Raw genomic sequence first — 15988 nt, 5'->3', positions numbered from 1 at the left:
GCCATGATGCTCTGCCTCAGTGCAGGACCAGAGTTGTCGAACCCGTGAACCTTGGATCAAAACCATGAGCTAAGATGAAATTCTCTACCTTTTAAATAACTTCTCTCTCCTGTATTTGTCTCCACAGCAGCAGCAGCAGCAACAAATCCATTGGTGCCAAAAGGAGAAGTATCCAAGAAAGAAAAGTGACAATGGAAGTGCTGTTATTTAAAATAATTTCTGTTATATCACTCTGAGACTCATGGTGCTGACTGAAGTCTGTCTCAAGTTCCTCTCCTGGTTACAGCCATACGTCTGAATGAATGTCAGGCCCCTTTGGTATCTGCTTGAGACTGGCTTCAAGACCTGTCCTCCATGCAGAGCAGTGGTACCTACCCAGGGTCGGAGTCTCTACATGGAGTCCCGCTCCCCTCACAGTTCATCTGTCAGGCTTCTTTTTAACTCTTGAATTATGCTTTGGAAAAGCAGCCAATTGAGCAGAAAACATAAATTGTAACCTATTCTTCCTTGTACTAAAGTTTTAATATTCTTTTTTTGTCTTTATCTCAAAAGAAATCGGTTCTACATCCCTTTTAGACTAAACTGACTCAGTTACATACAATCTCCACGAAAGCCAAATTGCTTAATTAGACAATAATATCAGAGAAATTGACCATTATATCTGATTACTGACTTCTCAGATGGTTGGCATTACCATTTATATTCTTTGCAGATGGGTTTTTTAAGACTGAAAATAATTTATTGTGAGATGGTTTTTGGAAGTTATTTTTAATAGCCTAATGGTTTTTTTAATTTTCCAATCATTTATATTCATCATATAGAACCGAAAATAGAGTCACATTGATTCTCATCATGTGGCAACTCCTTTTTCCTCAGTTACAGACTGGTGGGACCTGGAGATGAAGCCGAGAGAAGAATGATTTCACCATTACCTATGATGTTAGAAGGGACAGGCCACAGAGGAGATGAACTCTGAGTGGGGAGCCATAAAAGTAACACACAGAAGAAGGTATGTTTTATGGTTGGACATTTTATTTGGTTGTCATAGAAGTCTCTCAATACTTCCAGAATATTGTTGCTGTTAACTTGCATTAGCAGAGTGGGAAATGAGGGTCAGAGGAGAAGCAAAATAGACAGGGGCCAGGTTCAGGCCACGGATCTCAATACTTTGAAATAATGTCCCCTTTCCCCCTTTCAATTACCACCAAGTAATTGGACCAAATGATCAGTCTATTGCTGGGCGCCCACCAGATATGTGACCCTCATGCCAAATAGTTTACATGCACTTTGCCCTTGAATTTCACAGCCACAATGTGTGCTTTTGTTATCTCTAGTCTACAGATGAGGAACCTCTCTCATTGAGAGGGAAGGTCCAAGTCAAGGTCAAGTGACTGGCAGAAAACACAGAGCTGACTCATGACAGAGCCACACTTCTATCCTAGGGGTTCTCTGTGCTTTCTCCTTACCCAAAGCTGAATATCAATCAGTATCACAAATCGATATTACAAAAAAATAAACAGCTGGATGGAGGAGGATGTTTTCTGCAAGTAGTTATTGTGGTGAAGGGGAAAGAGCACTGTTGGGACCAAGGGTTTAACACATGGCTTGGTGGAGGTGGAGTAGGATTGGTAAGTTTGCAGCAGGAAATCACATTTCTCTGTCATTAGTGTCTCCCTGGAGAGGAAATATGGTCTCTTTATATTGAATATCAAGAAGAGCTCCTGCTTTAAAAGCCATCAGAGCAGCTGGTCAGGATTTGGGGGAACCTCTTGGTTCTTACAAGCTCAATTAGACAAACACAATGATTGTCAACAACCATAATAAGACCTCAGACTGTTTTTATGCAAATGTAACATTCCAGTAAGGGAGTCCTGGATCCTGTGTTCAGCTATCCACAGTGGCATACTGTGTTCCATTTAGGGTGCCCCACTGTAGGAGGGTCCCAGGTGGGGTGGAAGATTTTGGGGTACTTGAACAATGATGCCCTCTGGTATGGTTTGTACTTGAAATATCCCCAAAAGCTCCTGAGTTGAAGGCTTGCTCCCCAGCTGGTGGCCATAGTGAGAGGTGAATGGATCCTGAGGGCTCTGTCTCTACCAATGGGTTCATCCACTGATGACCTCATAGCTGAGTGGGCTGTCAGGGGGCGGGGCCTTGAGAGGTGATTGGAACTCATCAGAAAGTATCTGGGCTCCACCAATGAGCATACAATGATGATATCATAGCTGAATGGGCTGTCAGGAGGCGGGACCTTGAGTGGTGATTGGATCATGCGGTTTTGGCACTAGCAACAGGCTCATCCACTGATAACCTCATAGCTGAGTGAGCTATCAGGAGGTGGGGCTTTGAGAGGGGATTGGATTCCAGGGTTGCTACCTTCATCAATGGATTAATGCCTCCACAGGGTGGGGGATGTGCCCTTGAATGGAGTAACTTTTCCCAGCCCATTCCCCTCTCCTTTCTCCACCTTGTGTTTCTGCTGCCACATGTGCTGCCTACCTCAGCTCAAAGCTATAGCTCCAGCCAACCACAGATGGAGACAAGCCCAAAGAAACCTTTCTTCCTTCGAGTTCAATTCCTTAGATCTTGTCACAGCATTGGAAAGCAGACCGACACTGTCTGTGAAAGCAAGCTCAAGGACCTGAGGCTGTATGGGGAGGCGCGAGGTGGAGAAGAGGAGAGGGCTCAGAGCAGGCCCGAGAGGGGGGCACTCTGGAGCTAGCAGAAGCATCACATTGGACTTGCTGTGATCTCTAGGCTGTGACGGTTGGGGATAGGGTGGAGATGGTGTGCTCTACTGTGTGCTCTACAGCTCTGCCAATGTGTGAGAGTGTGTCACAAGGTTTCTGAGAAAGAGAGCACCCAGGGCTACATGGCTGGATGAGGGGACGTGGCATAATTGTGGCTCTCCTCACACTTAGAGGCTTGGGGGACATTCACAAAAATTCTGGTCACTGGCTGAAACCTCAAGACATGGGAAGATTGGCTCAGATCTCCATTTGTCCTCTATCTTATAGTGTGCTTGTTAACATTCCTCCTCCTCCTCCTCCTCCTCCTCCTCCTCCTCCTCCTCCTCCTCCTACTCCCACTCCTCCTCATTCTTTTCCTCCACCTCCTCCTCCTCCTTCTCCTCTTCTCTCTCCTCTTCACATCTCTTTTCTTCCTTCTGCTTTCTCCTCCTTCTTCTCTTCTTCCCTTTCTTTCTTCAACTACCCTTCCTCTTTCTTCCTACTTCTCCTCCCTTTCTTCCTCCTTTTCTTTTCCTTACCTTCCTCATCCCAGGCCTTGTTCTTTCACTACTTGGCTCATGTGATTACTTCCAACTGAATCTTTTGAGAGCAAGTTTGTCCTGGACTCCCAGCTGACTAGCTCAGATCTTGGAGGTTCAGGTAGACACTGCCTTTATGGATGATCTGAGCACCACTGCCTGAGGACAAGAGGCATGGGGGCCAGAGTAACCGTGGCGCACCTGGGCCTGGGTAGAGAAGCCAACTGGGCTGTTGGCATATTCACCGGCTGAGGGCTGGTTTATGCCAGGTGCTTGTTGCTCACTGTGGACTGACTTCCACTCCCAGCTCCCCTTTGGAAATAGAAGCATGGGATGCGTGCTTGTCGTTGAGGCTCTCAGGAGTGGACAAGAGGGAATTTACAAGAAAGCAGATATGTGATTGCTTGGGGAGTTTTAGTGTGGAGGACCTTGCAGCCTCATGACCCAGGCCCAGGGCTGCTGGTCCTTTCTGTAGTGGGAAATCTTGGCGATGACAGAGTTGTGGTTATGAACCAGAACACAAGAACTCATCAGACACACCTTGTACCTTGCCACGGGGGTCATTTGGGGATCACAGAGTGGCAGTGGACAGGAACAAGGGACAACACCTGTCCAGTTGCTCCTGAGCAGCTCCCCATGAGATGAGGCATGGGTTGGTGGTCACTTGATGGTAAAACAAGAGAAAATATCTGGACAAATGTTTGACATGGTCTTACACGATGTGTTGGGACACTTGATTAGCACAGACCTGCCCTTTACCTTCTCTCTCGATGCGGAGTCCCTGGCTACCTCCAGGGCCTCAGGCTCAGGTTCCCCTGGCAAGTGAGAGTGGAGGGCATCCTCTGGTCCCAGTGGAACTGCTCCCACACAGGCCATGTGGAGAGAGCCGTGCTGGGCTCTGTTGTTCCTTCCCATCTGGTGTTCTTGCAAGGGACCTGTGGCTGCTTAGTAATATCATTGCTGTAAATCTACAACTCGACTTGTCTGTTAGTTTATATTTAAAGTGTTTTTGCTGAGTGCTGATGGCTTACACCTGTAAACCAAGTGACTCAGAAGGCTGAGATCTGAAGATCACAGTGTGAATCCAGCCTGGGCAGGAAATTTCTTTTCTTTTCTTTTTGCCAGTCTTGGGGCTTGAACTCATGGTCTGGACACTATCCCTGAGCTTCTTTTGCTTAAGGCTAGCTTTATACCACTTGAGCCACAGCACCACTTTTGGCTTTTTCTGTTTATGTGGTACTGAAGAATCGAACCCAGGACTTCATGCATACTAGGAAAGCACTCTATCATTAAGCCATATTCACAGCCCCAAAGCTTTGTTCTTTTTCTTCTACTTTTCTCCTGATGCTTTGGGAAAAGATGGAAGAGACAGAAGAATAAAAGATGGGGAAGAATGTGACCTTAGGGTCAAGAGAACAGAGCTTTACTCAAAAATCTAGAAAGAGCCAGGGGCAAGAAGCTCATAACTATAATTCTAGGTACTCAGGAGGCTGAGATCTGGAAGATTACGTCTCAAAGCCAGACCAGGCACATGAAGCTCCATCTCCAATGTAATCAAGAAACATCTGGGCTGGAGGCATGGCTCAAATGATAGAGCACTGGTCAGTCAGCAAGAAGCAAGCAAAAAGCCTCGGTTCAAACTTCAGCACCATCAAAAAGACTCTGAAAGAAGAGGAAGGAAAACTAGTAGACATATTAGATATACTGTGTTGTTTAATTACTGCCCCTTGCTGGTTGGTTATTTTCGAGGTGGGGCCTTGCTCATGCCTGCACTGGAGTGGTCTGTGGTCCTACTATTTGCGCTGACTCATATCTCTGGGGATGGCACAAGCGTGCCACTGCTCCTAGCCATTGTGCTTCCACTGTGTCCACATGCCAGGGGCATGCCACCACTCCAAGCTACTGGTTGAAATGGGGTCTCACAAACTAACATGTCTGGGCTGACCTCGTACCACAACCCTCTGAACTCCTCTTCTGAAGTAGCTAGGGATACAGGCTCGTGCCATGGTGCCAGTTTCTTCCTATTGTGATAAAGCCACAAATGCCACCATCGGTAGCCTACCCTCATGACACCATGGGACACTTGTCACTTCTCAACGTCCCCACCTTGAAGGGCCACGGACACAGGCCCATGGGAGTCAGCCTGCAACACATGCACTTTTGGAAGGACAGATGCAAACCAAAGCCCTCAGCTCATTTTGCTTTAGTTACTTTTTAGGTAGAGCCTCACATTCTTGTCCTAGTCAGCCTCGACTGTAGTCCTACGGACTACAGTCTGTCTGCAGAGCTGGGATGACAGGTGTGAGCCGCCATGCCCTGCTTGCTGGTTGAGATGGAGCTTTTTTGCTTTGCTGGCTGTGATCTATGATCTTCTTTACCTTGACCTCCCCAGCAGCCCAGGATTCAACCTAGCTTTGAGTCTTGCCTTCAACTCTGCCACCCTTTCTACCTTCCCTGTGCCAGGCTCTTCCCTTCACTTTTTGTGAAATACAGTCTCAGTTCTCTGCCAGGCCTCTGATTTACTGCATGGTGGAGCAAGTAAGTCTCTGAAGTCAGACTGGAAGGCCTCTTGATTAAGAGTGAAATCGCAGACATGGTGCCCCAGCTGAGCGCCGGGAAGATGAAGGTGCTAAGTACAGAGTAATTACAGCTAATTTTCTGATGCCCGTGGACCCCAAAGGTAGTCTGAGTTCAGGTGTGAGTTGGGGTGGGTGTGGGGTGGCAGGCTCACTGGGCTGGCTTTGGGGAGATGTGAGTTGGGTGTGTCTCCTGCAGCTACTTTGATTAAGGGAGGTCTGAGGGCTAAAGGGTAGGTAAGAGATGGGGGAGGGCTCCCTGGGTATGTGGAGTCTCCACATCACTACCAGGCTTTGGAACAAAGAAACAAAGACAGGAGGATAGATCTCCCTCTCTTCACCAACAAGAGAGTGGGCAGCAGAGGTGGGCAGGGGTAGGGAGAGGATGAAGGGGTGGCTGTGGAAAGGGAAAAACTGAATTAAACAGAAATTCAAATTGCATTTTTTGTTTGAAACCAAGGCCTCCCTTTTTCTCGCTCTCCTCTTCTTCCCTCCCTCCCTCAAACTCAGGGCCTTGTATTCACTCTAGAGATGAAAAGAAGCATACAAAGAATCTTGCTTGGCTTTCTTGCTCACAGCTGGCGATCTATCATCTGAGCCATACCTCCAGTCTGAATTGTTGCTGGTAATTTGAGAGACAGATTCTCAAAGACTTTTCTGTCTGGGCTGGCTTTGAACCAGCCTCTCGAGCAGCTAGTATGACAGGTATGTCCATCAGGAATCAGGCTTGCGTGTCCTTTATTTCTCAAATTATATAACACAGGCCCAGGCTTTTCTGCCTGAACGCGGCACTTCTGAGATAACTTATTCTTCAAAGACCTGTGCCTCCTTCCATCTCTCAGGAAGTGGTACAGACTCTGAGTCTCTGAGCACCTCATGGGGAACTCAGTTTCAACAGTATCTTCTCCCCAGCTCCAAGCCCACATCTCTGGTCTCCGTGTAGGAATGAGGGCAAAGGAACACTTCTAGCTCTGGTCTCAGAGGCCTGGGTCCAAGTCTGACTGTGTCTGCTGATCTCTGGGGTTGGGGTGAGCCTAAGGATCACATGGTGCAGACAGGGCTAGTTATCATGGTGGCTGGGGTGGGAATGAGGAGAAAGAGGGGGTTGAAGAAGAAGGAGGATGAAGACGAAGAAAAGTAGAGAAAGGAAGAGAAAAAGTAGTAGAGAGGTGTTGGGAGTGAACAGTAAAGTTTAAAGTTCATCTTGACCCTGGTGCTCACTTGAAGGCAAGTACAAGGAACTGGTTTACTTAAAAAACACCAGGTGCCCGGGATTTCTTTGCTATGTCTGCAGAGTTTGTTTTACTTTCTACCAGTTGACCTTGTTTTGTTTTTACTGCAATCTATTTTTACTGAAATTTTCCTTGTTTTTCTGGACTATTGTAACCTTATGTTACCTCTTGACTTCTGATAGTATATATTAAGGTAAGTTAAAAATAAATTGTGCGCAGTCTTGAGCTGCAGACCTCCCGACCCCATCTTTGTCTTATGTCTTTATTTTTCTGCATCCTCGCCCCCTAATTCAGGATTTCCCTTTGTTGCCAGCAGGCTCCGGCAAGTGGCTCCTGAACAGGGAGTTGAAAACCTGGGATCATGGCAGAGGACCCAGCTAAGGTAAGAGGACATCCAGAAATAGAGAGCGGGAGAGAGTGTAGTCGGGAGTAAGAAATTATGGGGCAAGGTAATAGCCACATGCTATATGTGCAGGCTCTCAAGGGTGTGCTTCATGCTCAAGCAGTGAAAGTTAGACAGAGTCAGTTAGAATGTTTCTTTTACTTTGTTGAGGAAGTATACCCCTGGTTCCTGGAGGAAGGAACCATTAGTTTAAAAACTTAGCAAAAAAACCCAAAAAACATTCAGGGACACTATGATGCAAATGCCCTGTAAGTTAAAACATTGCTGCTTTGTAATTGTCTGGTATCTGTGTAGCCTGCAGGTTCTGTATTGGGGTTGGCAAGAGGTATTGGCGGACGCACTATAAGACAGCCAACTGGGCCATTGGGAGCCATCCCCCAGATCCCCATCATGGTAAACTATCCACTAGTGCGGACATTTGGGCCCATCTGTAGTCCAACACTTTCTGTCTAACAGTCTACAATGTGCACGCTGTAAATGTGTTTGGTCTCAATGTTTGTGTGTATGTATTCTGGAATTCTTGGAATGTTTCTTCTCTCAGATTCATCCTGATTTGAGAGCCTAGAGGAGACTAGCTAACACTCCCTCAATATCTGTTTCTCTCTAGCTCCTTCTTTTTTACTTATACTTTAAACTGACCCCTTTTTCTACCCTTCACAGCCACCTCCTCCACCCTCTCTGGATCCAGAAGTAGTGGGGTGGTGGGGGTGAAAAACCTGGAGGATCTAACAATAACATAAAAGGGCCGGCAGGGAGAATTCACAGCCGGATGTAAATGCCACTGATCACCTACAAATGACACCAGCAAGACTTTAGCCTCCAGCCTTGACCCAGGGGGTCGGAATATGGGGGAGAACCTGTCAGTCTGAGGGGACGGCCGCTAGGGACTTCTTTCCCTTTGCCCAACATGACTGGGAATTTTCCTCTAACTTGGAAGGCCCCTGGGTCAATGTTTGCAGGAATCTAAAAGAAAAATCCTCCGGTGGTGAGTAGAGGGGGTTTGAATCCCCTGGTATGTGGATTTCAGTCCCACTTGTGAGTGGTGGTGAGATGTCGCCCCATTCACTGAGACCTGATTTGGTCTTTGTGGCCACTTGTTTGTCTTGTTTACTTTGGTGTGTTTTCTGTTCTATGTTTTCTGAGGTAGGGATGAACTGGGGGCCCATTAGCCCCCAACTCAGCCTTTTGTTGTTGTCTTGTCTAGTTCCGTTTTAGAATTGGTACCAGTTTTAAATGTACATAAAACTGATTGATTTTTGTGCGCTTTAAGATCTGTGTGTTTTGTGTGTGTTTGTGAACATGTTTAAGATAAGAATTATCAGCATGCTGTAACAATTGGGTCAGTTTAAGTTTCAAATTCAAAAGGTTATGAGGTTTGGACATTACCAAAAATTTTAAAGAATTTTTACATTGTTTTAAATGGCCTTTTAAGGATTCTTTAACTTAAAAAATTAAAAAATCTGGTATTTTAAAATGCATAAGGGTGGTTTCACTGTAATCAAGTTATTTGGCTTAACAAAATGCATTGGCTGTTTGGAATTTAGTTCTCTTGGCTAAAATTTGGGGCTAAATATTAAAAGTTTAAATATAAAAGTTTGTTTAACACTCTCAAAGACATTACTGTCCTGTCTGTCTAAAAGTATGTATTTTCATTCAAAAAACCAAGAGATAAGAAAAGGAAAAAATGTAAAAGCGAACAAAAGACCTAGCTTTAGGAGTAAGGGGTAAACCGGCAAAAGTTCAGTTCAGCTGGTCATACATGGTGGGACAGGCCATGGGAGGAGTCCACGCATGGTGAAAGAGGACAAGTTGGCACAAACGCAGTTCATCTTACCCTAAAGAGTGAGATTAGGTGTGTGCCTATTCCACAGGAGGGGCCAAGTGGCCCACTTTGTTCTGTCCTTTTTCTCTACAGGTAAATACTAGAAACATGTTGGTAAAAAAAAAATTAATGATGTGATGATCTGATTAGTATTGCTAAAACTGCCCCTTGGACTTAAAAAGGGGGTTAAAATGTATTTGTATAATGTGACTTGCTTTCAATGATGTTCTACAATTAAGATAGGTTTTTAAAAGTCATAAAGGTGTGAAGTTTACCTTCTTGGCACAGTGATGGTGATTGTAATTCTTGCATTAAGGAAAAATTGTCATGTGTGTTTAAAAGTTTTAATGTGTATCTGTTTTAAAACAAGCATCCAGGAGACAATGAGTGACACTTGGCCTCAAGATTTTAAAGGATTTTTAAAAAATGTAACTAAAAACTAAAATATAAAATAATAAAAGAGATTAATAGGAGGCTTAAAAATTAGGAATGTATTTCTGGATATAAAGTTTAAAAGTAAAATTGTTCTTAACATTTGCCTCAAAGTGAAAAAATTAGGATTACCAAAATAATTGCTTTGGGATTCAAAGTGACAGAGTGCAAGCCTTGAGCTGTAAAGCTGATGGACAGCACTCAGGCCCCGAGTTCAAGTCCAGCGACCAGCTAAGGGAAATGCAGATGAGGCATTTATCCCAGTGTAGAGAAGACATTCGTGGGACAAGAGCTATGGAGGAGCATCCAGAGGCAGTAAGCCACTGCTCAAATGGCAAAAATGTCAGATCCTAGAGTCATTTGTGTGTGGCCCTTCAAAAATTGGTCAGAGCCAGAATGTCATGGGAAGATAGTTTGTAAGCATGCCTAATGTCCATGACTATCTACCTTGTAGGGACAGAAACATTAGTAATCTGTGATAGTACTAAAAAGTAAAGTTATAAAATGTGGGAGATGGTTTAAATCCCAGCGCCTGTATGTGCCAAAAGCCCTAATTGACAGTAACTTTTGAGCTAACACCAGCTACAAGAAATTTATCTGTTCAAGAAAATCGTTTGTAAACTTGAGAGTGTGTTTCTATTAACATCTGTCTATTAACATCTGCACGGGTGACTTAGGCATTGTTAGGGTCACTAGGGGTCACATTCCTAAAGATGCTTTTACAAACCAGAGTGCTAAACAAGCTACACTGTTGTAGCTGGAGAAAAAGTCTGTGCATTTGTCAAAAGTTAAAATATTGTTCTTAATGACATCTAACCCTGGTAATCTCTTTCTAAAATAGACTAAGGTTATAGGTTCCTGGCTAGGTAGGATCAACACCCCTGAGTCAGCTTGAGGAAGTTACAGAAGATGAATCTTCACCCATCATCCCCTTTTTAGAATAATGGACCAGAGTCATAAAAAAAATGTGGCAAAATAGACAGAAGAAAAACGCATGGAAAATAGTAGTGCAGGCCTGAGCCCTCTACATCTGCCTAGAAAATCACCTTTATTAAAAGAACTATCTAGTTTAAAAGCTTGTCATCTTGGTAATTTGTCCTGGGCTATTGTCTAAATAGTCTTAAAAACTAGTGGGGCCACAGCCTGGCAAGCCTAGGTATTACTTGTATCCTTAACCAGTCTGTGTAGAAATATAGCACAAGGTGTGACAGTCCCTTGGAGACACTGAAAGACCCTGCTGTTGCTGTGGCTGCTACAGCCTTACAGTCACGGGGAGGAAATCGACATAGTTACCCTGACCTCCTCCACCATGGAAAAAGTAGACTAAACTCTTGCCTGATTCCATCATTTGTATGGCTTCGTTTTGTCCATGTTACCATATAACTACTCTAATTTTATTATGGCTACTCCTCTTGCCAGGAGACTAACAAACATGGTATTGCTCATTCCCTACACTGCTTTGCCTTTATGGGACTTCCTAAACATATTAAAACTGATAATCCTCCGGGATATGTCGGACAAGCTTTTCAAACTTTTTGTAAATCTTACCAGATTTTTCACTCTACAGATATTCCCTATATTCCTCAAGAACAAGAAATTGTTAAACAAGCCAACGGGCTGTTTAAACACCAAATTTTTAAATTAAAAGGGGGGAATTATCCCCCTTCTCTCCTGTTAATATTCTTCTCATGCTTTATTTGTACTAAATTTTTAAGTTTAGATTGTAATGGACTTTCCACAGTACAGTGACTTTGGGAACAAAAGAGAGCAAAGAGCTTTTGGCCAAGTTAAGTGGAAGGATCCTTTAACAGGTGATTGGCACGGGCTCGATCCAGTTTTAACATGGGGTTGAGTACATGTTTGTGTTTTTTCGCAGGAAGAAAATGAATCCCGCTGATTGCCTGAGCATTGCATTAGGATTGTGGAGGCTCATTCTGATGACACAAACCCTGACACATTGGGCTTATGTGCCAGATCCCCCGATTGTGCACCCTACAACTTGGAAGAGAGTTGAAGTACTCATTCAAGTCAATAGATCAGCATACAGTACAGCACCTGATCCCTTCATCCAGCACACCAAGATGGGAGATACCTCAGCTTCAGACATTGGAACTCCTTTCTACTTTACCACCAGCTCTAAAGGCTCCATTCCAGGCTGTATTATAATGCTATCAATGACTCATAAAATTTGGATCCCAGACAAAAATCAAATGTACAATATACAGATGACATCTTTACCAACTGGGTACCCAGTTCATGCAAATTTTACTCCATCCTATATGATACCCCGTTGCATTAATTCTTCACAAATAGTAGTATCTACAGGAAAGCCTCAGCCAATAAGGTACAGGCATGTGAAGCCATTTGTTACCAATATTTCTGGAACTAAATTTCAATTAATGGACTGGTTTGGAGCTAATCTTACTAATAAGTACAATTGTGGACTGTGGTGGATGAATGGGCATCCTCAACATCATGTTTGGATGCTGGTGGCTGCACTCAACAACATAACCTGGCCCAATTCATCCCTTTTAAAAAATATGAGTTGGGTATCACCACCCCATGTCATTATGTATAGACCATTCAATATCTCTATAGGAGCTAATTATTTTAATGTCACCTGTTCTAATTGTTCTTTTACTAATTGCTTGTATAGCGGCATAACTGAATCTATACTTATTGTTAGACAACAATCTGTTGTTATTCTTCCTGTAAATATTTCTAAAACTTGGTATAAAGATTCTGGCATTCAGGTGTTAAGACAATTGAAAAAACTAATGTGTCCTCATCGATTTGTTGGGCTACTTGTAGCTGATGTTTTGGCTTTTATTTTGTTAGCTGCCTCTTCAGGGGCAGCTGCTGTGGCACTAACACAAAACGTACAAACTGCCCATTATCTCAATCAGCTTGCTCATAGTACGACACAAGCCCTACCTCTGGACGCTAAAGTGGCAAAAACTGCTAAAAAAAACTGTTAAAACAATTTCAACTCTATATCACTTCCCTGACTTATGTTAAAGGATTGCTAATGTCATTGCTTGGCGTGGGAATGCTTTTGCTGATAGTTTTTCTATGCCTTCCTTGTATTATACGTGCACTGCAAAACTCTCTTATGAGTTTATGAATTCCCCTGAGAGGAACTGTAGCCAAAGACGGGTAAGAGGGGGTGCCAGTCTGACCAACCTAAGACAGGGCCTTCAGCTTTACTCTGAAGAAGTTCCCGATGACGGGTAAGGCAGACAAGGTGATCCACCAAGCCTAAGACAGGCGGGTTCGCTTCTTCAAACAAAGATGGGGGAGATTTTGGGAGTCCACAGTAAAGCTCTAAGGTCATCTTGACCCCTGTGCTCACTTAAAGGCACGCATAAGGAACTGGCTTTCATGAAAAAACACTAGGTGCCCGGGATTGCTTTGCTATGTCTACAGAATTTGTTTTACTTTCTATCAGTTGATCTTGTCTTGTTTTTATTGCACTTTGTTTTTATTAAAACTTTCCTTGTTTTTCTGCACTATGGTAACTTTATGTTACCTCTTGACTTCTAATAGTATATAATAGGAAAAATTAAAAATAAACGGGGCTGTAATCTTGAGCTGCAGACCTCCCGACCCCATCCTTTGTCTTATGTCTTTATTTTTCTGCATCCTCGCCCCCTAATTCAGGATTCCCTTTCGTTGCCGGCAGACTCCAGCACAATGGAATTCTAGGCCTCCATCAGAAAGAATGACATAGCCCATTTGTTAGGAAAAGGAAAGACTTGGAAAAAATTATATTAAGTGAAGTAAGCCAAGCCTAAAGAAACACAAGTCCCATGGTTTCCCTTATTTGCAATAACTAGTATATGTCTGAGACAAGCAGAAAAGATCAGATAAGTTGATTTTAGGTGAAATGAACCCCACTATAAGTATTGAATTGTTTTTTTTCTTGTGATTGTTTGTAACATATTTATAAGATGATTTCTTTGTTGCTTCATAAGCCCCGCTCCCACAGCATAACCACTGCTTTTATTGTATTTGATGTTGGTATAATTTGTGGAGGGGAAGGGCAAAAACAAACCATTTAAATAGGGATACAGGTGGACCCACTTCAACAATGAGATGTACAAGTCGTTATGTTGAAAAACAAACTTTACAACTTTGGTCGGGGGGGGGGAGATGGGAAAGGATGGGAAGAGGAAACAGAGGAGGAGCCAACAATTCTTGATAAGAAATGTACTCATCACCTTGCCCATGTAATTGTAACCCCGCTGTATGGTATTTTCACAATAAAAATTTTTTAAGAAGACAAAGGCTGGTTCAATCCATTGTTCTCTCTTATGGGAACATGGTATGCTAGGTGTGGGATAGAGACCTGGCGGGCAGGGGAACAGATTCAGACCCAGATTAGAAACTTGCAGTAAGGAGTCAGCGAATTATGGGACTAGCAGTGTCTTGCAGTCTGGAGGATTGGATGGAAATTATTTGGACGGTATTTCTGTGATGTAAAAATATGTGGACCAAGTTGTAATATGAGGAAATAGACTGGAAAATGATGCATTATCCAGTATCTCTACTCTCTGTCACTCACTCATCCCCTAAGCTCTGGGTCTGATCCCTCCATAGTCCCAGCATAAGAGGGACTATGACAGTGATCCTGAGTGGTTATTCCTGAGAACAACCATTCAAGATCACTTGGTGATTGTAATTGTGGGATGGACGACATTGTTTTGAGCAGTCTCCAGTACAACTGTGGAGGCACCAAACTAGAGCTAATCCTAGTTATCAGCCCAAGTGGGCAGGTTTGATGGGCACAGCAAACAGGAGCTTGTGTTGCCCTGCTCCCCAAGTAGATATGTAGATGGGTGAGGACTGTAAGAGCAGGTATGGGGTGACTTCCCCCACTGTGTCTGGATCACAATGATCCCACAATGCATACCTGTTTCTAGCTGAACAATAAGATACAAGAATCAAGGCCACATCCACATTCTGTGCTGCCTAGTACCATTGGCATTTTCCTCTATTGGCTCATACCACTACCAGCAGGTGAAGGAAGCAAAGGTGCTATGTGGTGACTGAGTGAATTTCAGAGATCCTGTAGGAAGTGGGTGATTGCAAGAATAGAAGTGATTTCAGAAAGCTTGGGAACATGGCCCCTCCACCTTCCCTATCCCATTACTGGGATATCTAACCAAACCAGAAATGCATGCACAATAAAATTTTCTTTAGGCAAGAAACAACAGCAAGAGTATCTGCAGAGGAATTGACCTGGTGGACCCACTAACACCAACAAAATGAAAACTGAAAACAGGTAACCTCATAACAATCATTACTGTGGACTGTAAATCAACCAAGGGTGAGACCAAAGATCATGCAGACCTGGAATCTTCCTCTGGTTCCTTTCTAGCTAGTGTCCTTTCCTCTGACACTGGAATAACTAACAATATGTCAGAAGTCCTACGTTACCCCAAGAGAGTAACCAAAAGATAAACAAAGGTAATAAGAGAGAAGGCATGGCTGGAGAAAGCTAGAGAACATGAAAGAATTAATTACCAAATTAAGCCTGGAGAGAGACCATGTTGCAGAGGACCTGAAGTTGGAGAGGTCCATGAGGAAAGACAAGGTTCAACAGATGAACCAACTGAGAGATGAGAAAGAGCAATGGGTGTGATAAGTGTTTGACCTAGAGATAAACATGGTGGAACTTCAATGGCAGTTGGCAGAGCTACCCTCCAGCAGCAGCCTGCAGGACCAACTCTGGCCAAGCTACAGCTGCCAGCCAAGACCTATTAGTTGCAGAAGTAGCAACAGAAATGTGAGAAGCAGTGTTACATTCAAAGGCAGGAAAACTAGAGCCTCAGTCTCCAAAATGTGAAGCAGCAGGAGCAGCTGTGGTAACTGGAGCAGCAGGAAAAGGCCTGGGATCTGCATAAGCTCTTCAAGACAATGGGAAGATTACACATTAATGAGGCCATGAGATACACAATTTTGCATAATCTAGAGATCAAAGAGCAGCTGGGCCAGCTGCAGGATGCCTTCCACAGGCTAAGAAACAGAAGGTGGAGCTCTCTCGTGTGCTGCACTCAAAGCTCCAAGTGAAGGAAGAAGCTGGACCAGCAAGAGGAGAAGTTAGAAGAATGGAAAGAGATGGCTGAGTTAAGGAGTCTAGTGGCTCAGAATCTCAGGAGCTTCATGAACAGCTGCAGGAGCTCAGAGCTACCTGTGAACAGCACAAGGCCTACAATTTGCAGCTGACCTTAAAGAATGAGGCCTTGCAGCAGC

The 15988-nt window shown here is 43.9% G+C and overlaps 1 long non-coding RNA gene across 3 annotated transcripts; it reads left to right on the top strand.

The window, feature by feature from the left end:
- The first annotated feature begins 766 nt into the window (after window positions 1-766).
- LOC138818862 (uncharacterized) lies at window positions 767-13199 on the top strand. Of its 3 annotated transcripts, none has more exons than XR_011369242.1 (3): window positions 767-1009; window positions 7393-7458; window positions 11610-13199. It is a non-coding gene; the product is annotated as an uncharacterized lncRNA (long non-coding RNA). The 3 variants fall into 3 exon arrangements; XR_011369240.1 differs by having other exon boundaries at window positions 7390-7458; XR_011369241.1 differs by lacking the exon at window positions 11610-13199 and adding an exon at window positions 7774-7830 and having other exon boundaries at window positions 7390-7458.
- Window positions 13200-15988: the final 2789 nt, after the last annotated feature.

Source organism: Dipodomys merriami, unplaced genomic scaffold (genome assembly GCF_024711535.1).
Source record: "Dipodomys merriami isolate MVZ:Mamm:240054 unplaced genomic scaffold, mDipMer1.0.p SCAF_784, whole genome shotgun sequence".
Classification (NCBI taxonomy): Eukaryota; Metazoa; Chordata; class Mammalia; order Rodentia; family Heteromyidae; genus Dipodomys; species Dipodomys merriami.
This window is presented reverse-complemented; position numbering and strand designations above follow the sequence as displayed.